This window comes from Mixophyes fleayi, chromosome 4 (genome assembly GCF_038048845.1).
Source record: "Mixophyes fleayi isolate aMixFle1 chromosome 4, aMixFle1.hap1, whole genome shotgun sequence".
Taxonomy (NCBI): domain Eukaryota; kingdom Metazoa; phylum Chordata; class Amphibia; order Anura; family Limnodynastidae; genus Mixophyes; species Mixophyes fleayi.
Window position 1 is genome coordinate 23,848,961 of NC_134405.1, and position 22,072 is coordinate 23,871,032.

Here is a 22,072-nt window from a genome sequence, read left to right on the forward strand (position 1 = left end):
TAGTTCTTGTAAAATAAAAATTCATGGTTTTAAATAGAATCACTTCACCATGCACTTCAGAAGTAAAGGTTGCACACTGTATAATATATAGAGTTAAATTACATACATTTTTAAATTAACTTATTGATTTACAATAATTTAAAAGTGGTTTCCAGCAAAATTAGAGTGTGGGCCCAGCAATGCCGCTGTCAGGGGCAAACACAGGATTTCTAGAGGGGGTATTCAAATATACCATTTCAGGAAAAATGCACATGAAAAACCTTGTTGCAATAAGCCTGCAACAACTTTTTTGAAGTTTCTTATTCACATGGATATCTAACAACAAGATAGAGACTGACAGGATATTTTATTTTTTCTGTAGACTTATATATATTTTAATAGAAGAGCAAGGGTCTTGACGGGAGAGGGGGTACGGTACCTCGAAGGGGTTGAACTGGCTTTACCGTGCCCAACTCACCTCTAAGCATTGCCGAGCCCAATTCACCTCATTTACATGCATATATTTACTGAGAATAGTTACTGGTGTGCAGTATGAGACTTATTAGAATAATACAAGTTAATGATATGTCTCAATTGTGATGAAAATCAGGAGATTTTACATAGCAGACAAAGTAGGTGTGGAGAGAGAGAAAAGTTACTGACACATTACATTGTTTTATATATATATATATATATATATATATATATATATATATATATATATATATATATATATATAATGGAAATGAAATGAAAACAACCTTTTGGTGACCTGTGAAATTATTGAGTTTCATAACCATATATTTCCACTACCATGTTACATCACCAGTCTGTTCTGTTGGAGGAATCTACTCATTCTACTGTCTACATCTCAGTCTGTGTCATGCTGCCTCAGTTTTTCTCCCCAAACCATCAGTGACCCTTTCACATGTCTCACTAATATAGTCACACAAGTGGAAAGGTCAGACCTGTGACTCTGCAGGAAGATAATGCATGGATCATCCAAAAATAGCAGAGTCACTAATAGGAGAATCTATCACCTTCTCCTGCACTTTTGTGTATCCAGATAGTGAAGACAATATCTCATCTGTGATTATTGCAGTAAAAGCAGCTAAAGCTGGTTACACAAATATGCAATTATCATGCAGATCACACTATTCAGGATCATTTGGTCAGATATTGCAAGAGTTTTTACACTCCATCGATGGAACGCCTTGACTCTTCCTATGGCGGGCGCCATTTGGATTCACAGACCTATTTTTTAACTACTTGGGAGTTCAACTATTGACTGATTCATTATCACCTCCCATCATCACCTCCAGCTATTTAAGGCACCTGGTCTCTCTACTGAGTGCCAGATCTTCATGTCCTACTACCTGCTTAGTTTGTGGATTTTTGGCTCTCTGACCCCTGGTATCCTGTGCATGTTTCTCTCCAATTATTCCTAGTATCCAGTGTCTCGTGGTTCTACACTAAACCTGGTGTTCTTTTATCCTGTATGTGCATCTCTCCAATAGCACTTGATATCCAGCATCTCCTGCTTTTAAGCTAACCTGGTAACTTGGTATCCTGTGCCTATATCACCCTAATAGATCCAGGTGTCCTGTATTCCAACCATCCTCTCTAAACGGCCTCAACTGGTGCCCATCTGGAGAACCGTGACTTGGAGGATGAAGCAGTAAAGCCCAAACCTCCCTGCGGGGGCGCCTGATGAACACCATCACTTTGTCAGACTTTGCGTCTCCATGGTGGGTGGAGTAACCTTACAGACCATGAAAAATCCTAAAGTTCTGCCTAGTCTTGTGACTCTCCAGTCCAAATGTCTGACCAGTCCTCTGCATTGAGTTCCTCACAGAGGTCCTTTTCCCAGGTTCATTCGGTGATGATTTCTCATACTCAGTGGAAGATAACATTGTATGGTAAAGGGAGTATTTAAGGCTTCTGGAAGAGGGACTGCTAGAAAAATTATGTTCAAATGCTCTTAATGGTCTGGTCGACATTCTGGTGATGAAGGATTTGTAGAAATATCAGATGTGTAGGTACTGGTAAAAGGTGTTTGCTGGGAGACTATGTTTTTCTTGCAGTCATGAGAAGTGGGGATAGGGTCATTTTTTGCTAGGCCATTCAGGAGTTTAATGTGAAAAGCCAACCTGTGGGTAAATGCAGTAGTGGAATGACTTGGGGGAAAATTCGGATTGAATCAGAGGGTATGAGAGGGGCTGGAAATGAAGCTAGAGAGTTATGTGAATTGCAGCTGGACCAGATTGTAAGGGACAGCGATATGACTGGATGGGAATGGACCTCTAGGATCAGTGGGACCAGGGGTGCAGAAAGAGTAAAAATTAAGCAATTTACCCAAGTCCTATGTATATGAACTGTGTTTATCTCTACTTGTGATGTGGTACTCATCACTCTACTTTTTAACAGGCATCAGTCACTCATTAGGGTAACATTGAACAGTAAATATTAAGCTTAGTTCTAGTTTGAGTCATGCAAAATGACTCATGCATTTCATTGCTTTCGAGAGAAAAATAGTAATGTATGTGCAGGATGGGAGGGAATGCATTATTTCCAATGGAAAATGACAATGGACATGTTTAGCTCTGTATCTCCAATTGGAAAAGAGGTAGGAGGTTTGAAAAGTTAGCACAGTATGGACTAGCACATACTACACTAGAATAATGAAAAACAATTTATGTAACTCATTGTTTCCGGGAGAAAATATTTGCATAAAATATATGTAGAGACGACTATTCTTAAATTGTGCAATGTACAGATATTGTAATATGTTACATTAATTATAAATATGTTTGGGATAAGAAACATATACGGTAACCTAAACTGTTCTAAATTCCTACACAAGTGTAATAATTGTCTTTCTAAATGTGCTCTCATGTTATCTCGAAACAAATTATATAAATATATCTTGCTATAGTGTTATATATACAGTATATTACCTTGTGGCTCCTCATTATGTTTTCTTTTAAGCTGATAAAAATACATTAAATATCAGTCAGCCAGCAGAGTTTGAATTAAAGAATACTGCCATAATCGACTGCAACTTTTCTGTACAAGACAACAGAGATATTCTGTGGATCAGGGTCTACTGGATGACGGGAAAACCAAAGGAGCATTTTGCTTATTATCCAGACTCAGACTACATACACTAGGATTATTAGGGGAAGACCAGGCTGGTGGGTGAATCCAATCTCCTCCTAGAAGAGTTCCATGGTCCAGATAGCACCACCTTCTACTGTCATAAAGCGATGTTTGAGTGATAGCAGCAATTCTAGTAAGTTTGGGACAATCCTGGAGGAAGTTGGGCAGCACGGTGGCATAGTGGTTAGCACTTCTGCTTTACAGCACTGGGGTCATGAGTTCAATTCCTGACCATGGCCATATCTGTGAGGAGTTTGTATGTTCTCCCTGTGTTTGCGTGGGCTTCCTCCCACACTCCAAAAACATACTGGTAGGTTAATTGGCTGCTAACGAATTGACTCTAGTCGTGTCTGTGTGTCAGGGAATTTAGATTGTAAGCCCCAATGGGGCAGGGACTGATGTGAGTGAGTTCTCTGTACAGTGCTGCGGAATTAGCGGCACTATAGAAATAAATGGTGATGATGATGATGAGTTCAAGATATATAATAATTGTAGGAAATACCAAAATGCAAATCTTACAAGCACAAAATAATATAAATAATTAATACTACACAGGAGATGCTAATGTATGTAAAAACTGTATATAATATCCGTATATATACTGTATATAATATCCAATTATGTAATGTCAGTGTCCATTAAAAAAAATTGTATTATGAAGAATAAAGACCTACTGTCACGGGCACTAGGAGTCTTTACCCAGGGATCACCAGGTGATAGGCTTACCAGAGCAGTATAGATGGTAATATGGTACTCTGGTAGCAGGGTGATCACGGAACAGGAAATAGCAGATGATAGAGATGCTCAGGAAAGTCTATGACTAGCAGCACTGGTAATATGGATGTAGTAATACACGAGGAACTGTATGGACAAAGGACACGTGAGGGTAGTCAGTGGTCTGCGGTAGCAAGTTGTACCACTGCTATAGTGAGGAGGAATGTCCAACAGAAACGAGGAGGTGATGAGAGTCAGCGGTCTGCGGATAGCAAGTTGTACCGCTGTCTGAGTGAAGGAATGGAATCCAAGTGGAGGTATCTGGGGAGTCAGTGGTCTGCGTTAGCAAGTTGTACCACTGCTACGTGAGAGGATACTGGAACAGGTGACACAGGAAACAGGGATCAGTGGTCTGCCTCTAGCAAGTTGTACCACTGAATATATATGTGAGGAGGAGCACGGGGAGAGACTGCAATACAGAGGATACACGGGCACCTTAAACTTGATCCACAATAACATGTACAATATAGTAATGACTGAACAGCACTGCAATAATAGAAAGTCACTGAAACTATCCGGGCAAAAGATAACACAGTCAATGATGGTAATAGTCTCAGCAGATAGTAAACTCCAGAGGAGAACAAACTCAGTCCAGCAAGATATGCAATACACCAGCACAGTCAATGAGAAGTATGCATACCGTGATTCAGGAGCAGGCTGTCAGACAGGAGTGCAGAGATACCTGAACTGCTGGAGGCCGGCAGGATGCGAAGTCCCAGAAGAGTGAAGCGGTAATCAAGTAGGTGCTGGTAATCACAGGTAGGTAGACCAGCAGGGGAACAAATACTCAGGAAGCAGTAGTATGTAGAACTGGACTCCTGGTGGACCCTGAAGAGTAGCGATGGTCTAGACGAGATGAAAGAGGTGAGGCGCAGATCCGATGCAGACTGGCGAGTAGAGACCAGCAGGAACACTGAGAAGCACGGAGAGCGGATCAGCTGTTGTAGACACGAGTAGCACTGAGGAGTAGCGGTCAGCAGGACTCTGCAGGTACACGGAGGTAGCGGGTAGCAACCAGCAGGTGCAGCCACGATGAAACACGGGAGAGCAGAGCTGAGCTGGAACTGTTGAGCACGGAGAGCAGCGGATAGGAATCAGTAGTAGCAGTCTCGAGGAAACACGGGAGAGATGAGATGAGCTGAAGACTGAAGCGCACGGAGGCAGCAGGTAGGAATCAGCCAAACAGTCACGATGAAACACAGGCGAGTTGAAGTAGATTGAAGACTGTAGTGCACGGAGGCAGCGGATAGGAATCAGCTAACAGTCACGATGACACACAGGTGAGTTGAAGTAGATTGAAGACTGTAGTGCACGGAGGCAGCGGATAGGAATCAGCTAACAGTCACGATGATACACAGCAGAGTTGAAGTGGTTTGGAAACCACAGGAGTAGAAGTGGTCTGGAAACCACAGGAATCAGCAGCGCTGAATACACGAGGAAACACAGGAACACCTTCAGAGGCTCATGGAGAATGAGACTCCAAGATCAGGCAACGTGGTATTGACCACAGGTGCTTAATATAGGGAGTGTTGCCTGATCTGCCAATTAAGTTAAAGGAACAGGTACTGAAGGGTTTGAAAGGGCTGCGCATGCGCAGACCCTCAGGATGGAGGATGGCCACGGTTCCTAAATATACGGGAAGAAGCACTCACAGTCGGGTGAGTGACAGTACCCTCCCTTTTAAAGGTGGGCACAGAACGCCTGGAACCGGGCTTGTCCGGATTTTTGGAATAAAACTTCTTAAGAAGAGCTGGGGCGTTGAGATCTTCAGCTTTGATCCATGAACGCTTCTCAGGACCAAAGCCCTTCCAATGAACGAGGAAACGGAGAACTCCTCGCGAAATTTTTGCGTCCAATACCTGAGTAATCTCGAAATCTTCCTCCTGATGAACTTGAACTGGCTGAGGTGCTGAAGGAGGAGTCGAGAAACGGTTGATGATGAGAGGTTTGAGCAAGGACACATGGAAGGCATTGGAAATACGAAGATTCTTAGGAAGTAGAAGTTTAACACAAACTGGATTTATTACTTGAATGATCCTATATGGACCAATAAAACGAGGAGCGAATTTCATAGATGGGACCTTCAAACGAATATTTTTGGTAGATAACCAGACACGATCTCCAATTTTTAGTGGTGGAATAGCCCGCCTCTTCTTATCTGCGAAAGACTTATATTTGGCAGATGTCTTCTTTAAACAGGTTTTGACCTGAGACCAGATATTTTTGAAGGTCTGACAAACAGTCTCTACAGCAGGAACTTGGGTGGGAGGGAGGGCAGGAAATGCCGGAAAAGACGGATGGTGACCGTAAACCACAAAGAATGGAGTTTTGGACGATGACTCATGGTACATGTTGTTATGGGCGAATTCAGCCCAAGGAAGCAATTCTACCCAGTTGTCTTGATTGGCTGATGAGAACATCCTTATAAAGGTCTCGAGATCTTGATTGACCCGTTCAGTTTGTCCGTTTGATTGCGGATGGTAAGAAGATGAGAGTGCTAATCATATGCCCAAGGTTTTACAAAGGGCCCGCCAGAATCTGGAAACGAATTGTACTCCTCTATCTGACACAATCTCAGACGGACATCCATGGATACGAAAGATTTCTTTAACGAAATGTTCAGCCAGAGTAGACGAGGAAGGCAAACCAGACAAAGGGACAAAATTAGCCATCTTCGAAAATCTGTCTACCACTACCCAAATAGTATTATAATTTTTACTAGATGGCAGATCAGTAACAAAGTCCATACTAATATGTGTCCAGGGCTTGGACGGAATGGGTAGTGGTTGCAGCAACCCCGCTGGAGTTCTGCGGGAGGATTTAAACTGAGAACACAATTCACAGGAAGCAACAAACTCTTTGACGTCTCTCCTCATCGAGGGCCACCAGTAACTTCGAGAGAGAATCTCAAAGGTCTTGCGTTCACCAGCATGTCCAGAAAAACGAGAAGAATGGAACCACGAAAGGATTTTCCTCCTCAGAGTAGGAGGCACGAGGGTCTTCCCAAATGGTAGCACTTTGGTGGAAGAAGCAGCCAGCGAGATACATTTGGGGTCTAGTATAGAATGGTTGGAAACCTCTTCAACGTCAGAGGACGTCACAAAAGCTCGAGATAGAGCGTCAGCTTTCTTGTTCTTGGCAGCTGGTTTGAAGGTTATGATTAATTTGAAACGGGAAAAGAAAAGAGACCATCTTGCTTGACGAGGATTCAAGCATTGGGCAGACTGTAGGTATGACAGGTTCTTATGATCCGGGAAAATCGTCACCGGATGACGAGCTCCTTCCAATAAGTATCTCCACTCCTCTAATGCAACTTTGATAGCCAGCAACTCCTTGTCCCCGATCGTGTAATTTTTCTCTGCAGGCAGGAGACCCCGAGAGTAAAAGGCACAAGGATGGAATTTTTGTTGCTCCGAGCGTTGGGAGAGAATGGCTCCTAAGCCCACATTAGAGGCATCTACTTCTAGGAAGAAGGGAAGTGTCACATCAGGCTGTCGAAGAATGGGAGCAGAGGAGAAGAACTCTTTAAGAATTTGAAAGGCTTGAAGGGCCTCGGATGACCATTGCTTAGTATTGGCCCCTTTACGAGTCAGGGCCACAATAGGAGATGCAATGGATGAGAAGTCTTGAATGAAGCGTCTATAGTAATTGGCGAAACCTAAAAAACACTGGATAGCACGAAGAGTAGTTGGCTGGGGCCAATGTAATACAGCATTCACCTTATCTGGATCCATCTTCAGGCCAACTCCAGAAACAATATACCCCAAGAATGGAATCTGGGGCAACTCGAATGAACATGTTTCTAGTTTGCAGAACAATGAATTTTTCCGGAGTCTGGAAAGGACCTCTGCCACATGTTGGTGATGAGAAGGCAGGTCCTGTGAAAAGATCAACATGTCGTCCAGGTAGACAACGACACATACATATAATAAGTCCCGAAAGATCTCATTAACGAAGCCTTGGAAAACAGCGGGGGCATTGCACAACCCGAAAGGCATTACTAGATACTCATAATGCCCATCTCTGGTGTTGAACGCTGTCTTCCATTCGTCACCGGGACAGATTCTAATTAAATTATAGGCACCACGAAGATCCAACTTGGTAAAGATCCGAGCTCCCTTGATGCGATCAAATAACTCAGTGATCAACGGAATGGGATACCGATTCTTAATAGTAATATCATTGAGTCCACGAAAATCTATGCAGGGGCGTAGTGATTTATCCTTCTTTTTTACGAAGAAGAACCCGGCTCCAGCGGGAGAGGTGGAAGGTCGAATAAACCCTCGCTGGAGATTCTCCTGGATGTACTCAGATGTGGCTTGAGTTTCAGGTAACGAAAGTGGATAGACCCGACCCCTGGGAGGAGTCTTGCCAGGTAGAAGATCGATCGGACAATCCCAAGAACGATGAGGAGGAAGACGTTCAGACTGAGCTTTATCAAAAACATCGGCAAATGAAGCATACTGAGGAGGGAGTCCCGGTGAGGAAGATGAGATGGAAGATTGCTGTACTTTAAGAGGAATGACTTGAGAAAGACAACGATGATGACATTCAGCTCCCCAAGACGTAACTTGAGGAGTGCGCCAGTCAATCTGGGGAGAATGACATTGAAGCCATGGAAGGCCTAAGACAATCGGACTTGTCGTAACTGGAAGAATTAAAAACGAAATTTCTTCATGGTGTAGGACACCAATCTGAAGTGTTACTGGAGACGTACTCTGAGTGATGAGACCATTGATGAGACGTGATCCATCTATAGCAGTCACAGTAATCGGTGTTTTCAAAGTAATCACTAGTAGGGACCATTGATTCACTAGGGATTTAGAAATAAAATTTCCTGCTGCTCCAGAATCAATCAGTGCCTGAGACTCAAAGGATTTGGTAGCAAAGGAAATCGTAACATCAAAAGCGCAGACTTTTAATTTCATAGAAGATGGAGAGGACTCCAGGGACCCTAACTTCACCTCTCCAGAACTAGTTAGGGCCTGGCATTTCCCGATTTCTTAGGGCAAGAACTGAGCATATGTGTGGAATCAGCACAATAGATACAAAGTCTATTCTTTACTCTTCGTTTCCTCTCTTCTAAAGATAATTTGAAACGTCCTATCTCCATGGGAATCACGGAAGGTGAAGCTGGACGAAACTGAGGGGTTGAGCGAAGAGGTGCTTTAACTGAAGTTGTTTTCTCAGATTCTCTTTCACGAAACCTCATGTCTACACGATGGCAAAGAGAGATCAAATCTTCTAGTGACGAAGGAAGCTCTTGGGTAGTCAGTGCATCTTTAATTTTATCGGAGAGCCCCTGCCAGAAGGCGGCAATTAATGCTTCAGTGTTCCACTGAAGTTCAGAGGCTAATATCCTAAATTGAATGACGTACTGGCCTACTGTATGAGAACCTTGACGTAAACGAAGAATGCTGGAAGCAGCGGAGGTCACACGACCTGGTTCATCGAACACACTTCGGAACATAGAAATGAATTTGGCACTATCTTGTAATACAGGATCGTTTCTCTCCCACAGAGGGGAGGCCCAAGCCAGAGCTTGTCCAGAAAACAATGAGATAAGATAGGCCACTCTGGAACGGTGGGTAGAAAAATTTTGAGATTGGAGCTCAAAATGAACTGAGCATTGGTTGAGAAAACCCCTACAAGTTTTGGGGTCTCCATCGTACTTTGACGGAGTAGGCAGGTGAAGCGTGGGAGCTGTAGACACCTGGGATGGCACTGGGGAAACGGAGGAAAGCACAGGAGCTTCAACATTAGCTGTAACAGGCTGTCCAGATGGTCCTTGGGAGGCTAACGACTGGTAGCATTGAAGTAACAGCTGTTGGCGAGCATCCTGTTGCTCCATACGGGTGACCAGATGCTGCAGCATCTCTTTGGCTGTAGGTTCCGTATCTGGGTCTGTCATGGCCTGATCTTACTGTCACGGGCACTAGGAGTCTTTACCCAGGGATCACCAGGTGATAGGCTTACCAGAGCAGTATAGATGGTAATATGGTACTCTGGTAGCAGGGTGATCACGGAACAGGAAATAGCAGATGATAGAGATGCTCAGGAAAGTCTATGACTAGCCTCACTGGTAATATGGATGTAGTAATACACGAGGAACTGTATGGACAAAGGACACGTGAGGGTAGTCAGTGGTCTGCGGTAGCAAGTTGTACCACTGCTATAGTGAGGAGGAATGTCCAACAGAAACGAGGAGGTGATGAGAGTCAGCGGTCTGCGGATAGCAAGTTGTACCGCTGTCTGAGTGAAGGAATGGAATCCAAGTGGAGGTATCCGGGGAGTCAGTGGTCTGCGTTAGCAAGTTGTACCACTGCTACGTGAGAGGATACTGGAACAGGTGACACAGGAAACAGGGATCAGTGGTCTGCTGCCTCTAGCAAGTTGTACCACTGAATATATATGTGATGAGGAGCACGGGGAGAGACTGCAATACAGAGGATACACGGGCACCTTAAACTTGATCCACAATAACATGCACAATATAGTAATGACTGAACAGCACTGCAATAATAGAAAGTCACTGAAACTATCCGGGCAAAAGATAACACAGTCAATGATGGTAATAGTCTCAGCGGATAGTAAACTCCAGAGGAGAACAAACTCAGTCCAGCAAGATATGCAATACACCAGCACAGTCAATGAGAAGTATGCATACCGTGATTCAGGAGCAGGCTGTCAGACAGCAGTGCAGAGATACCTGAACGGCTGGAGGCCGGCAGGATGCGAAGTCCCAGAAGAGTGAAGCGGTAATCAAGTAGGTGCAGCGCACAGGTAGGTAGACCAGCAGGGGAACAAATACTCAGGAAGCAGTAGTATGTAGAACTGGACTCCTGGTGGACCCTGAAGAGTAGCGATGGTCTAGACGAGATGAAAGCAGTGAGGCGCAGATCCGATGCAGACTGGCGAGTAGAGACCAGCAGGAACACTGAGAAGCACGGAGAGCGGATCAGCTGTTGTAGACACGAGTAGCACTGAGGAGTAGCGGTCAGCAGGACTCTGCAGGTACACGGAGGTAGCGGGTAGCAACCAGCAGGTGCAGCCACGATGAAACACGGGAGAGCAGAGCTGAGCTGGAACTGTTGAGCACGGAGAGCAGCGGATAGGAATCAGTAGTAGCAGTCTCGAGGAAACACGGGAGAGATGAGATGAGCTGAAGACTGAAGCGCACGGAGGCAGCAGGTAGGAATCAGCCAAACAGTCACGATGAAACACAGGCGAGTTGAAGTAGATTGAAGACTGTAGTGCACGGAGGCAGCGGATAGGAATCAGCTAACAGTCACGATGACACACAGGTGAGTTGAAGTAGATTGAAGACTGTAGTGCACGGAGGCAGCGGATAGGAATCAGCTAACAGTCACGATGATACACAGCAGAGTTGAAGTGGATGGAAGACTGTAGTGCACGGAGGCAGCGGATAGGAATCAGCTAACAGTCACGATGATACACAGCAGAGTTGAAGTGGTTTGGAAACCACAGGAGTAGAAGTGGTCTGGAAACCACAGGAATCAGCAGCGCTGAATACACGAAGAAACACAGGAACACCTTCAGAGGCTCATGGGGAATGAGACTCCAAGATCAGGCAACGTGGTATTGACCACAGGTGCTTAATATAGGGAGTGTTGCCTGATCTGCCAATTAAGTTAAAGGAACATACACTGAAGGGTTTGAAAGGGCTGCGCATGCGCAGACCCTCAGGATGGAGGACGGCCACGGTTCCTAAATATACGGGAAGAAGCACTCACAGTCGGGTGAGTGACACCTACCAACTTTAAATTATAACTGATATTAAAAGTCACCTCTGATGTATGTAAAGTACAAACTGATGAGAAGCCTCGGTGACTGATAATGTCCTTAGAATTTACAGTTGGGGATACATTGACCTATATATTATGATCGAGAAAATAGAAAGTGAAAGGAATTGCTGTAGGCATAGCAATGGTGAGATATGGGCAACTAGTGCTCAGTTTATTGCTGAGTACGAAATGTAGTCTGTGTGAGGGAAGAACATTGCACGACTTGATTTCTTATTGGTCTGTGTAAATTGGGTATGATTGTCTCACTTGAATTATTTAAATATAAAAAATAATGACCATGGGATAATAGAGGAAAACAGGCTGCAATGTGAAACATCAGAGAAGATAATAAAAGTAGCAGCTTATGACAAAATATGGGGATTGGCAGCTGCCATTTACTAAGCTGCAAAACTACTATCCCACATCAAAAACATTTTTTGGCCTATTAAAGAATTAAAACATTAAGATGGCATTAAATACAGGGGGTAAAACATTCAGTCATCATAATGGGAGAAATGAGGCTTATTGGGTCAATAATTGTGAAATAAGCAGGTCATTTGCATTTAATTTAAGGATAGCTAAGACATCTGTCATAATCACTAGGTGGAATTGATGATACCTGCCACTGAGTACTGAGGCGCGGAGTCTAACACGCCCCTGGTTTTCACCAGGAACCCCTGCAAGGAGGTATGGACTTTGCTGCAAGGGACGTGCAGGTCGCGCCCCTCAGTATCAGTCAGCTGGCGAGGTAACAATTGAGGCAGCAGTGACAGCCCACCAGGATGCAGGATGGAAGAGTAGTCAGAAAGCAGAGTCAAAACCAGAGGAACGGATATAGCCAAATCAGAAGCAGGATAATGGTCAGGAAGCCGGGTCAATACCAAATATCAGTCTAAGCCAGAATCAGGAACCAAAGGAGAAGTCAGGAACAAGCCGGGGTCAGAATCCAAATAACAGCAACACAGGAACAAACGCTGGAGCAAGGCTGAAGACCAAATACTCTGGCACAAGACATGTGTCAGAGGCTGCTTTATATACCCTAAAGTGCCTCCTGATTGGGTTAGGGAGATTTTGGCGGTAAGACATGCTGGCTGCAGACAGGTGAGCAGAGATAGCATCCTGCTGCTAGGCAACAGGACGTGGTTGCTGAGAAGGTGCAGGCGTCCGTCTCCTGCACCAAGTGTCAGTGCGGAGACGGCGCCTGACAACATCCTACCATTTACATGTCTTCATACATAAAAATGTTAAATCAAATTCAGTGAACATAATGTGATTTAGATTGTAGTGCTCTCCAAGGTCTGCTGAGACAGTATAGTCCATGCAAGCACTATGAGCTAATTGTGGTGTTATTGACAGTAAAGGATATTTGATTGAAGTGGTGACTCTCGGAGGAGGGAAGAGCTCTTTCTGGTATATTGAGCTTTAGGTAGCATTGGAACATCCATTTGAAACAAAGAAACAGTTGGTCACATGAGATAGTAGAGGGGAGATGTCAAGGGAGGAGAAATAGACTTGAATTTTGTCTGCATAGAAGTGTTACTGAAGTATGAATGAGTAAATAAGCTCACAAAGAAACTAAGATAACAGAGACTTGTGGGACCCCAACTGATAGTCGCAGGATGGGCAGGGATGTTTCGGCATTAGAGACACTGAACTGTGGTTGGATATGTTGGAAATTAACCAAGGAAGAGCTGGTTCATGGAGGACAATGAAATAATGGGTCTGCAGGAAAAGAGAGTAATCAACAATGTCAAAAGTAGCAGAGCTGAGTAAAGATATGATTTTTTTTAGAATTAGTGAGATGACCATGTGATTAAATGAGGGTGGGAATGTGCCTGTGGATAATGATAGGTTGAAGAGGTGAACTGGATAAGAGCATAGAGTGGGGGAGAGTTGGGGGAGAGGGAGCAAAGAATTTGGGAAGGAATAGTGTTGAGAGTGTAGGGTGAGATGATGAGATGAGTGCCAAAACGTCTTCCTCAGTTACGGGGTAGAATAACCTAAAGATAAAGTGGGTAGTATTAGAGAAGGTGGGTGGGGAGTGTGATGTTTGACATAGGGATATATCTTGTTGAATGATAATGATTTTGTCTTTAATTAAGTGATAAATCCATGGGATGTGAAGGAGTAAGGGGAAGGTGGTGCCTGTGAGCATTATGGCTGGAGCTGTATTATCTACACCTGAAGTGAGTTTAGAAAGCAACAGCTAGATCAGGGTATGACAGGATAGTTATAAGACAGAACAGTAGTTTTAGTGAAGCTGACGAGTGGTTTAGGATGCGAGTATTTAGGTGTTGCTGTGTGTGTGTGTGTGTGAGAGAGAGTGTGTGCATATTTGGGTGCAGGTGGAAGCATGAGTTAAGGTGAGGATGTAGCAAAGAAGATTGTGGTATAGAATGGGAAGATCAATTTTGAGAAACTACAAATAAAGCAGAATCAGGAGAAGACAAGGTCAAGGGATTGTCCTTCACATTCGGTGGGAGATGAAGCCTACAGTGAAAGACCAAAAGGGGTTAAATAAGTTTTATGTCAGCATAGACAGTGGGGTTGTCAATAGGAATGTTAAAATAGTCTAGTGTGGAAGTAGGAAGTTCAAAGTATAGAAAATATTGAGGCAGACAGCAAAGTTGTCAAGGAATTGGGAGGCTGGACTGGGGATGATGAATAACAGCAACACAAAGGTTGAGCAAAGAAAAAAAGATGGGTGGTATGGACTTCAAAGGAAGAGAATGAAAGGAAAAGTCTAGGAGTATGGCTCGGAATATGCTGCGTGGAGCAAGTAGGATGCCTACTCCACCTGATTGCCTGATCTGGGAGTGTGACTGATGGAGAAACCCCCATAAGACAGAGCTGCAAGGGGCTTAGGGTTAGAAGAGGTAAGTCAGGTCTCTGTAAGAGCACATAGGATGGGACATAGGTGATTCCTTAACAGAAGAAATGTGTTATTTCCTGTCATATCATGTAGTTTGTAAAATGGTGGGTTTTAAGCTTCAGTTATATTAAGATCTATGATTAAAAGATGGTGGTTAAAACTCTAGATGGACGGTCATTTAATCAAGTAGACTTATTTCAGTCTCTTGTTGTATTATTAGATTTAATGTTAAATTAAAATAAGTATTGATATCATAATTTAAAATTAGGTAACTTCAAGAACTCACTGTAGAATGGCTCAATATATAATGCACTATGTTGAAGCCAGTGGTGGAACAACAAACTCTACAAGGGGTGTGGCCTGTAGGGGCCTGGCAAATTCCGAGTGTCTCTTCCTAACTCTGAGGCAACCACTGTGCCCTCAAAAGAGCAGAGTGGAGTCCATTTGTGAGCATAATCGTGTCTGTCACATTCCCAATGAGGCCCTGGTCAGGACTGCATGCTCAGAAGAGTCCTCCATTCAATTGTCTTGAGAGCAGAGGGGAAGCCTGAGAGGATAGAGTGGCATCAACGGGCCTTTACCATAATGCTGCTATGATGCCCCGTGGTAGAATTCATACAATGAGGTCTATTTTACTAAACACAGATCAGGATATATGGTTCCATTTATGAAAAGAGGACAGACAACATTTGCAGTGAAATTCCATATGACATTATACAATTACTAACTGCCAAAACAGTGGATGATTTTTGAATCCCAATTGAATTTTAAATAATTTTTATGATTCTTTTTGGTGAAAATTACATTTTATTTTTGCTATATTGGCATTGTTCAGGTATGTTTTTGTATTGAATATATTTTATTTAATTTTTTTTTAATGACCATATGCAATTTTATGTGGGTCGTACCCCGCATAATATATGGTATTAATGTGTTTTCTAAAGTGCAGTATTAATGCTTATTTTAATTGTAGGTATTAATGCTTGTTTTATTCACAGGTAGCAATGCTCCTTTAAATGTCATGTTTCCATGTTTGTTGTAATAGTGAGTCATGCTATCAATGATGCTGTGTTTAGTTTCAACCTGTGTGCTGTCTTGCAATATCAAGCCAATAAAGTCAACTTTATTTTTCCCATTGGTACACCTTCCTCCTCCCACTGTTGCTTTGGTGTGGGACACTAACTTAAACATCACATCTGTAAAGTCAGATTTATTTTTCAGTAAGTGATCATATCATACCCTTAACAAAGCCATTTGGTGTAGAAATTCACAAGCAGAGGAGAGTTAGATGAGAAGTAGAAACAGAAAGAGACCCCACTAGGGGTTATTGGCGCACACGGGAGAATGAGCAAAAAAATATATATACACTTATAATAGTCAGGGCTGGATTAAGGGAATGGAGGCCCCTGGGCTAAGGGGGCCTCCATTCTCCCGTGAGGGCCCCCCGTGATCCGAGCCACCCCCCCCCCCCCCCGGTGAGCCGAGCCTCCCCCAAGGCACTTACCTCCTTCTCCTGGCATTGCAGTCCTTCCCCGGCGCACTCTACGCTCTTTACTAAGGAGATCGTATGCTCTTTACTCGTGAGAGATCTCCTCAGTAAGGAGACTACAGCGCGCCGGGGCAGGACCGCAGTGAAAGTGCTCAGCAGCATTGATCGCACCGGGGGCACCCCCAACCCCCTGACCGATCAATAGTGCTGCTGAGCACTTTCAAGGGCCCCCTGGATGCCCGAGGCCCCTGGGCTGTAGCCCAGTTAGCCCTAGGATTAATCCGGCCCTGATAATAGTAGAAGAGCGGAAATAAAAATGGGTTCAGTTCTCGGCTGCAGCAGACCCGTGGTTAATTGCATACAACCACCTACAGTAGTACAACAACAAGAGAAAAACGGTTGCGCTGCAGAGAAGCTGATCAATTGTTACATATACAGAATATCTGACACTGTATCTGCCAGGGAAGAGTGAGACAGTGGCTAATAATAATCACAGTAGTCTTTAATATAAAATCAAATTAGGTAAATAGAACACTGTACCCACAATTGGGTTAAACACCCTAAGAACATCAACATTAATTGCATGTATAACATGTAAAAAAAAAAAAAACCTTCAGTACTGAGGTATCAAAAAGCAAATACAGATCTGTATATGTATATAAAGAACCACAGTTCTAATTGATCAAATAAAAAAATATAAAATCTGAGCTGTCCAGATTATAGGTTAACCCGTCCATACATGATTCTGGGCTATCAGCATATGTATAGAATATGGCAACAATCCAGAGACACAGAGCTCTGACGAAAATTCCAAACAGATGGTGAAAGTTTAGATCACACGTATAATTATGTGCTGCTTAATGGATAGTCTATAGATCCCGTGTGGTTAAGCTCCAGTTAGTTAACATACAGTTGGGAAATATAACCCACATATAGTGTCCCAGATAAGTTGCAGGCAAAAAAAAGGGGTGCACAGCTTACCAGTGTTGAAATTCACCATCCGGAGAGATTTAGCATAACACCTGGCAGTCTCCAGTAGTTTGCCTGACTCCACAGCACTTTCCAACCTTAGTGCGATGCTCCGCAACTGTGAAACCAGTCCCGCTGATGACAGAGCTTGTGGACTTCTCTTTCCAGCTTCAAATCACTAGTGGTAGCAAGTGAATATCCAGATACGAATAAAGTAGCAGACCCCACTGACGCGTTTCATGCCGATCCTCGGCACTTTCTCAAACCTAATGAGTGGTCTGCATATATTGTGCATATAACCAGGGCCGGATTAAGGGAATGGAGGCCCCTGGGCTAAGGGGGCCTCCATTCCCCCGTGAGGCCCCCAATGTGAGCCGCCCACCGCCCTCCCCCGTGAGGCCCCCCAAGTGCTTACCTGTCAGTGCAGTCCTCCTTCCGCGGCGCACTGTAAGCTCCTTACTGAGGAGATCTCGCGAGAGTCCTCTCGCGAGATCTCCTCAGTAAGCTGATTACTGAGAGACGGGGACGGAGGACTGCGCTGACAGAGCTCAGCAGCATTGATTGGGCTGGGGGCGCCCCTACCCCCAGACCGATCAATAATGCTGCTGAGGACTTTGAAGGGCCCCGTGGCTGCCCGAAGCCCCTGGGCTATATCCCAGTTAGACCTCGGGTTAATCCGGCCCTGCAGATACCTAGAGAAAAAGGTTCTCAATTCGGACATGTATGGTAATAAATCTAAGAACTTTTGTTTTCAAAGAGTATTCTACTGGATAAATAGATCTCATTTGACAATCATTGAATGGAGCCTAAATTGATTGCTGCACCTGATTGTTTAGCTCCAATATATAGACGATATATGCAGGCAATTGCAGGACCTGCTGCCTAACCCTAATCTTAACCTAAACCTAGTCCTAACCCTAACCCTAAACCTAACCCTTAGATTAGATTAGCGGGTCCTGGCATTGCCCCCTTAAAACCGCTAATCTGACTGTCGCAATTTTAGGCGATGTCAATGCCCACTGCTGGCATTTTCTGTAGTCGGAATTTATATGAGGCCTATTGGAAATGTTTTATGGGTGTTTTTTTAGTAAGTCTTATGCTTATAGCAATCGAATTTTTTGTGTCGTTATACTAACTGCCGTAATTCTCGCAATAGGAATAATAACTACCTCCATTACATTCTCTCCCAGTACTATTCACACATGATATCACTATGGGTGATACATTACTAGTCAGTCACTAACTAACATGCCTGTACATCCAGTACAATATAGACTTCATTACTTTAAAATACAGGAATTACATAAATTGCTATAAATCACGTAACACGAAAACTAAACAAAGAGATCAATGTCATGCAGGACAGGCTACTGCTCTGAAATATAAAGAAAACCACAGCAGAGACATTTACATAGGGAAATTTTTATGTGGAGCATTTAAATGTGTCAGTTACGAGAAACACTGATAGAGACATCAAAATCTTAGGGAACTTGGCCACTACTTGTTCTGCACACTGAATTTCTTACATATTGGGGTTATATATCCTTGTATGAGAATGAGAATTTGAGGAGTATTTGAGGACATATTTTCAATATTAAAAAACACCTTGAAATACTTTACCAAATGAGGAACATACACATTCTGCGATTGCACAGCATTTTGACATCTTAACCATCACTTCTCATAATAATATTAAAAGGAAGGAAGAGCTGATTTCAGTTGTTTATCCGGGATTTTATCTTGGTAAAGATAATTAGTTATTGTATGTCGTTACTTTCACGTCATCTTGAATGTCTACAAGTTAATAGCCTTTTGTATAACATATTTTTCATAAGACTGCATCAAAAAATAATGCTGGTCTCAGACTAATTACCATAAGATCAGTCTGTATCTCTTCTGTACCTTAGCCATAATGTACGCCAGCTATGGGTATTACAATTTACTGTCATACCACTGCAGCACTGCTAAATAATTACAGTCCTGATCAGGCACGGGCTGACGTCCGTCAGCCCGGGGGCACACGCCACACAGGCCCCCCGGGCCGCTCAGAATCACGGCTGTTAGGGCCGCCCGCTCCCCGGAAGTAATATCAATGTGATGCGGCCGCATCACGTGTCATGTGATGCGGCCGCATCACATTGATATTACTTCCGGGGAGCGGGTGGCCCTAACAGCCGTGATTCTGAGCGGCCCGGGGGGGCGATGCCCCCCTGCCCCCCGGCCCAGCCCGCCCAGGGTCCTGATGCACTAAAGTTTATGGGGCACCTAAAACACTGAATGATTGCTTAATGTCACTCATTCATTATTATTATTAATATTATTATTATTATTTATCTCGTGGTGCTCCCTTATTTGGCACTTACCGCTGATACGAAGGTGCAGAAGTTGGCACCTTTTTATCTGTAAAGCTGAAGGTTGCTGCTCTTCCATGATGGCAATGGGCAGGGAGTGACTCCCAGTCTGAGGAACAGAATGTTAGGAACTTGCTTTCTCCGCGATCGCAGCCGGAGCTCCGTTCTTCCAGCCAGGGGATGGCTGCGGTAATGTGATCCTGAGGCGGGGATTTTGAAATCTCCCCTCCTATTACTTCCTCGCTCTGACACAATGGCTGTGTCATAGCAATGAGTTCTACTCGGTGTCTGTCTCTCCTTGGTGTACCTGTGCTGTTTCTGCTATTCTTCTTGTGCATGACCTCTGCTTTGCTGACCATTCTACTGTCTGCTCCTTGGTGTATCCGACCCAGCTGATTCTGTGTATCCGACCCGGCTATCTCATTGACCATTCTACTGTCTGCTCCCTGGGGTATCCTATCCTGATGTGCTTCTGGGCTTCCACCCGGTGACCCTTCCATCTGTGGCTGCTTCAGCGTATCCGATGCGGAACCTCGCTGAGACTCGTCAGGACTTCTGTTTCATTGCTGCTACCCTCAGCTATTTGTCCTGCCTAGCACTTCCACCTCAGAGTCAGTCCGCTGGATCTTCCATCACCTGTTCTCCATCTATTATCTCAGGGGCCCAACCTAGGGGACGCGACTTGCGGTCCTCCGGCAGCCAAATTCATCCCGCCTTGCGGCAGTTCTTGGAGAAGACCGAGAGGTCCGTTAGACTTCGCACCCTGGGAACACTGACTAATAGGTGTCTCTCGGGAGGCGTAACACAGAAGATGCTGACCCCACTGCTCCACACAAGGTAAGAGGCGAGAGGGCAGGAGAGACCCGATGGAGTGTGATGGGGGCACCCAGGGCATTGAGAGTGCCTGAGGCACCCATGAGTAAAATAATTCCTCCCCACTTAATTTCAGAGAAATGAAGCATCTTTCACCGAATTAGCACAGTGTCCTAATGGTATCCGATACAGGTCATGCTGAGAATGCAGTACTTTGAGCTTCTGTGACATCACTAGCACTGCCCCAAGTATAATTCAACCCTCAAAGATTATGTAAAGAAAATGTGCACAACTAGCAGTCGTTCTGTGTCAGCTATATTAGAAGAGTATCTTCCTCCTAACATGGTAAAACATGGCAGAGGAATGAAAGAGAGCACGGTGGACAACTTTTATTAAGCATAAACACTTTAAGTATTTCTTGTATACTATTGAGCTCAGTAATACACAGCCTTGGATATATACACTCTTTAACATGTAACACATTAAATTAAGTACGAGAGAAGATCTTGGCTTGTTTTAGAAAACCGAGAGTGGATTGTACCACATTAGTCTCATCTCTTCACATAATTTCCTGTGCAAGATATGGCTAGATGTACGCAGAGATTGACTCAAATAAATCAGCTCCATCTGTAAGACTCAGATGGCTGATTCATCCCTAGGAAAATGCAATATATAAACATGAAATAAAGCTACTAGCACCAATTTACAAGGAGAGACAGCAGATTAACCAATAATAATATCTACAAAGTAAATTCCTCTTTTCAGTTATTCAATACCCACATTCTGAGAGATAGTTAAATGTTCCTCAGACTAAGTTACAGCAATTATGATACAGTCATACTGTACTTCAAGGTGATTGAAGGTGAGTTCTATGTACAGTTCTGCATAAACCGTTCACTCACTTTTATGAATGCACAGGACAGTTATCCAAAAAAGATTCCGAAGACTGAAAGATATAAAGATTGGGGACATTCCAACAGTTGTATAATGTGCATCAAATATATTCACACACATATCTATACATACACAGTTTGTTGCTTTTGTTGTACAGCCCATAATAAAGTATTCTTATCTTCTTTGAATTGAATACATTTAGAAGCTGATTCATTTCTATGTGTTGTGCCGCTGGACATCACAGTGATGGCCGGCTGCACAAGTTTCCAGGTACTACAGTACCCCGACATGGCATTATGTCCTACTCACCGCTATGGGGTGCGAAGAAAAATCTGAGATGTTGCACAACACTTTTAATTGAATCGGCCATTAGAATTTAGAATAATTAAAAATGCTGCAAAGCCAAAATCAAGATTAAGTGACAATTCCAGTAAAATGGCAATAAATAAACTGAAAATGTCAGAGAAACAGATTTGCATCAAGTGGAAGCACTCGATAGAAATAAAAAAGTGTTCACTAATCAATAGGATACAATTTACAATTTACTTAACACCTTCAAAATCTAAAATACAATACACATTGATGCAACATGAGAATTCACAATAAAAATTGCTTAAAGATATCAGTAAAATTTTAATGTTATGGTGGAACTTGACAATGTCAATTTCTATACATCTAAAAAAGTAATTTCAGGCTCACCGGGATCATTTACTAAAGGAAGAAAGAGTCATGAGGTACAAAGGTTACTTCTTCTTTTTATGACATTATTCACTAGTGACAACAGACAAGGAAAGCTTTATGAAGAGTAAGATGTTGGTGACTGTAAGAGGAGTGTATTTCTGCTTCTAATGAAGGAAGGTGATGATCAGGAAGTTGAGCTTCAGGGATTCCCGGGGATGATACAGGCCAGCCACAGTGATACTCCTGTAATAAATAATATTTATTCTGTCATTCTAATACACGTCAT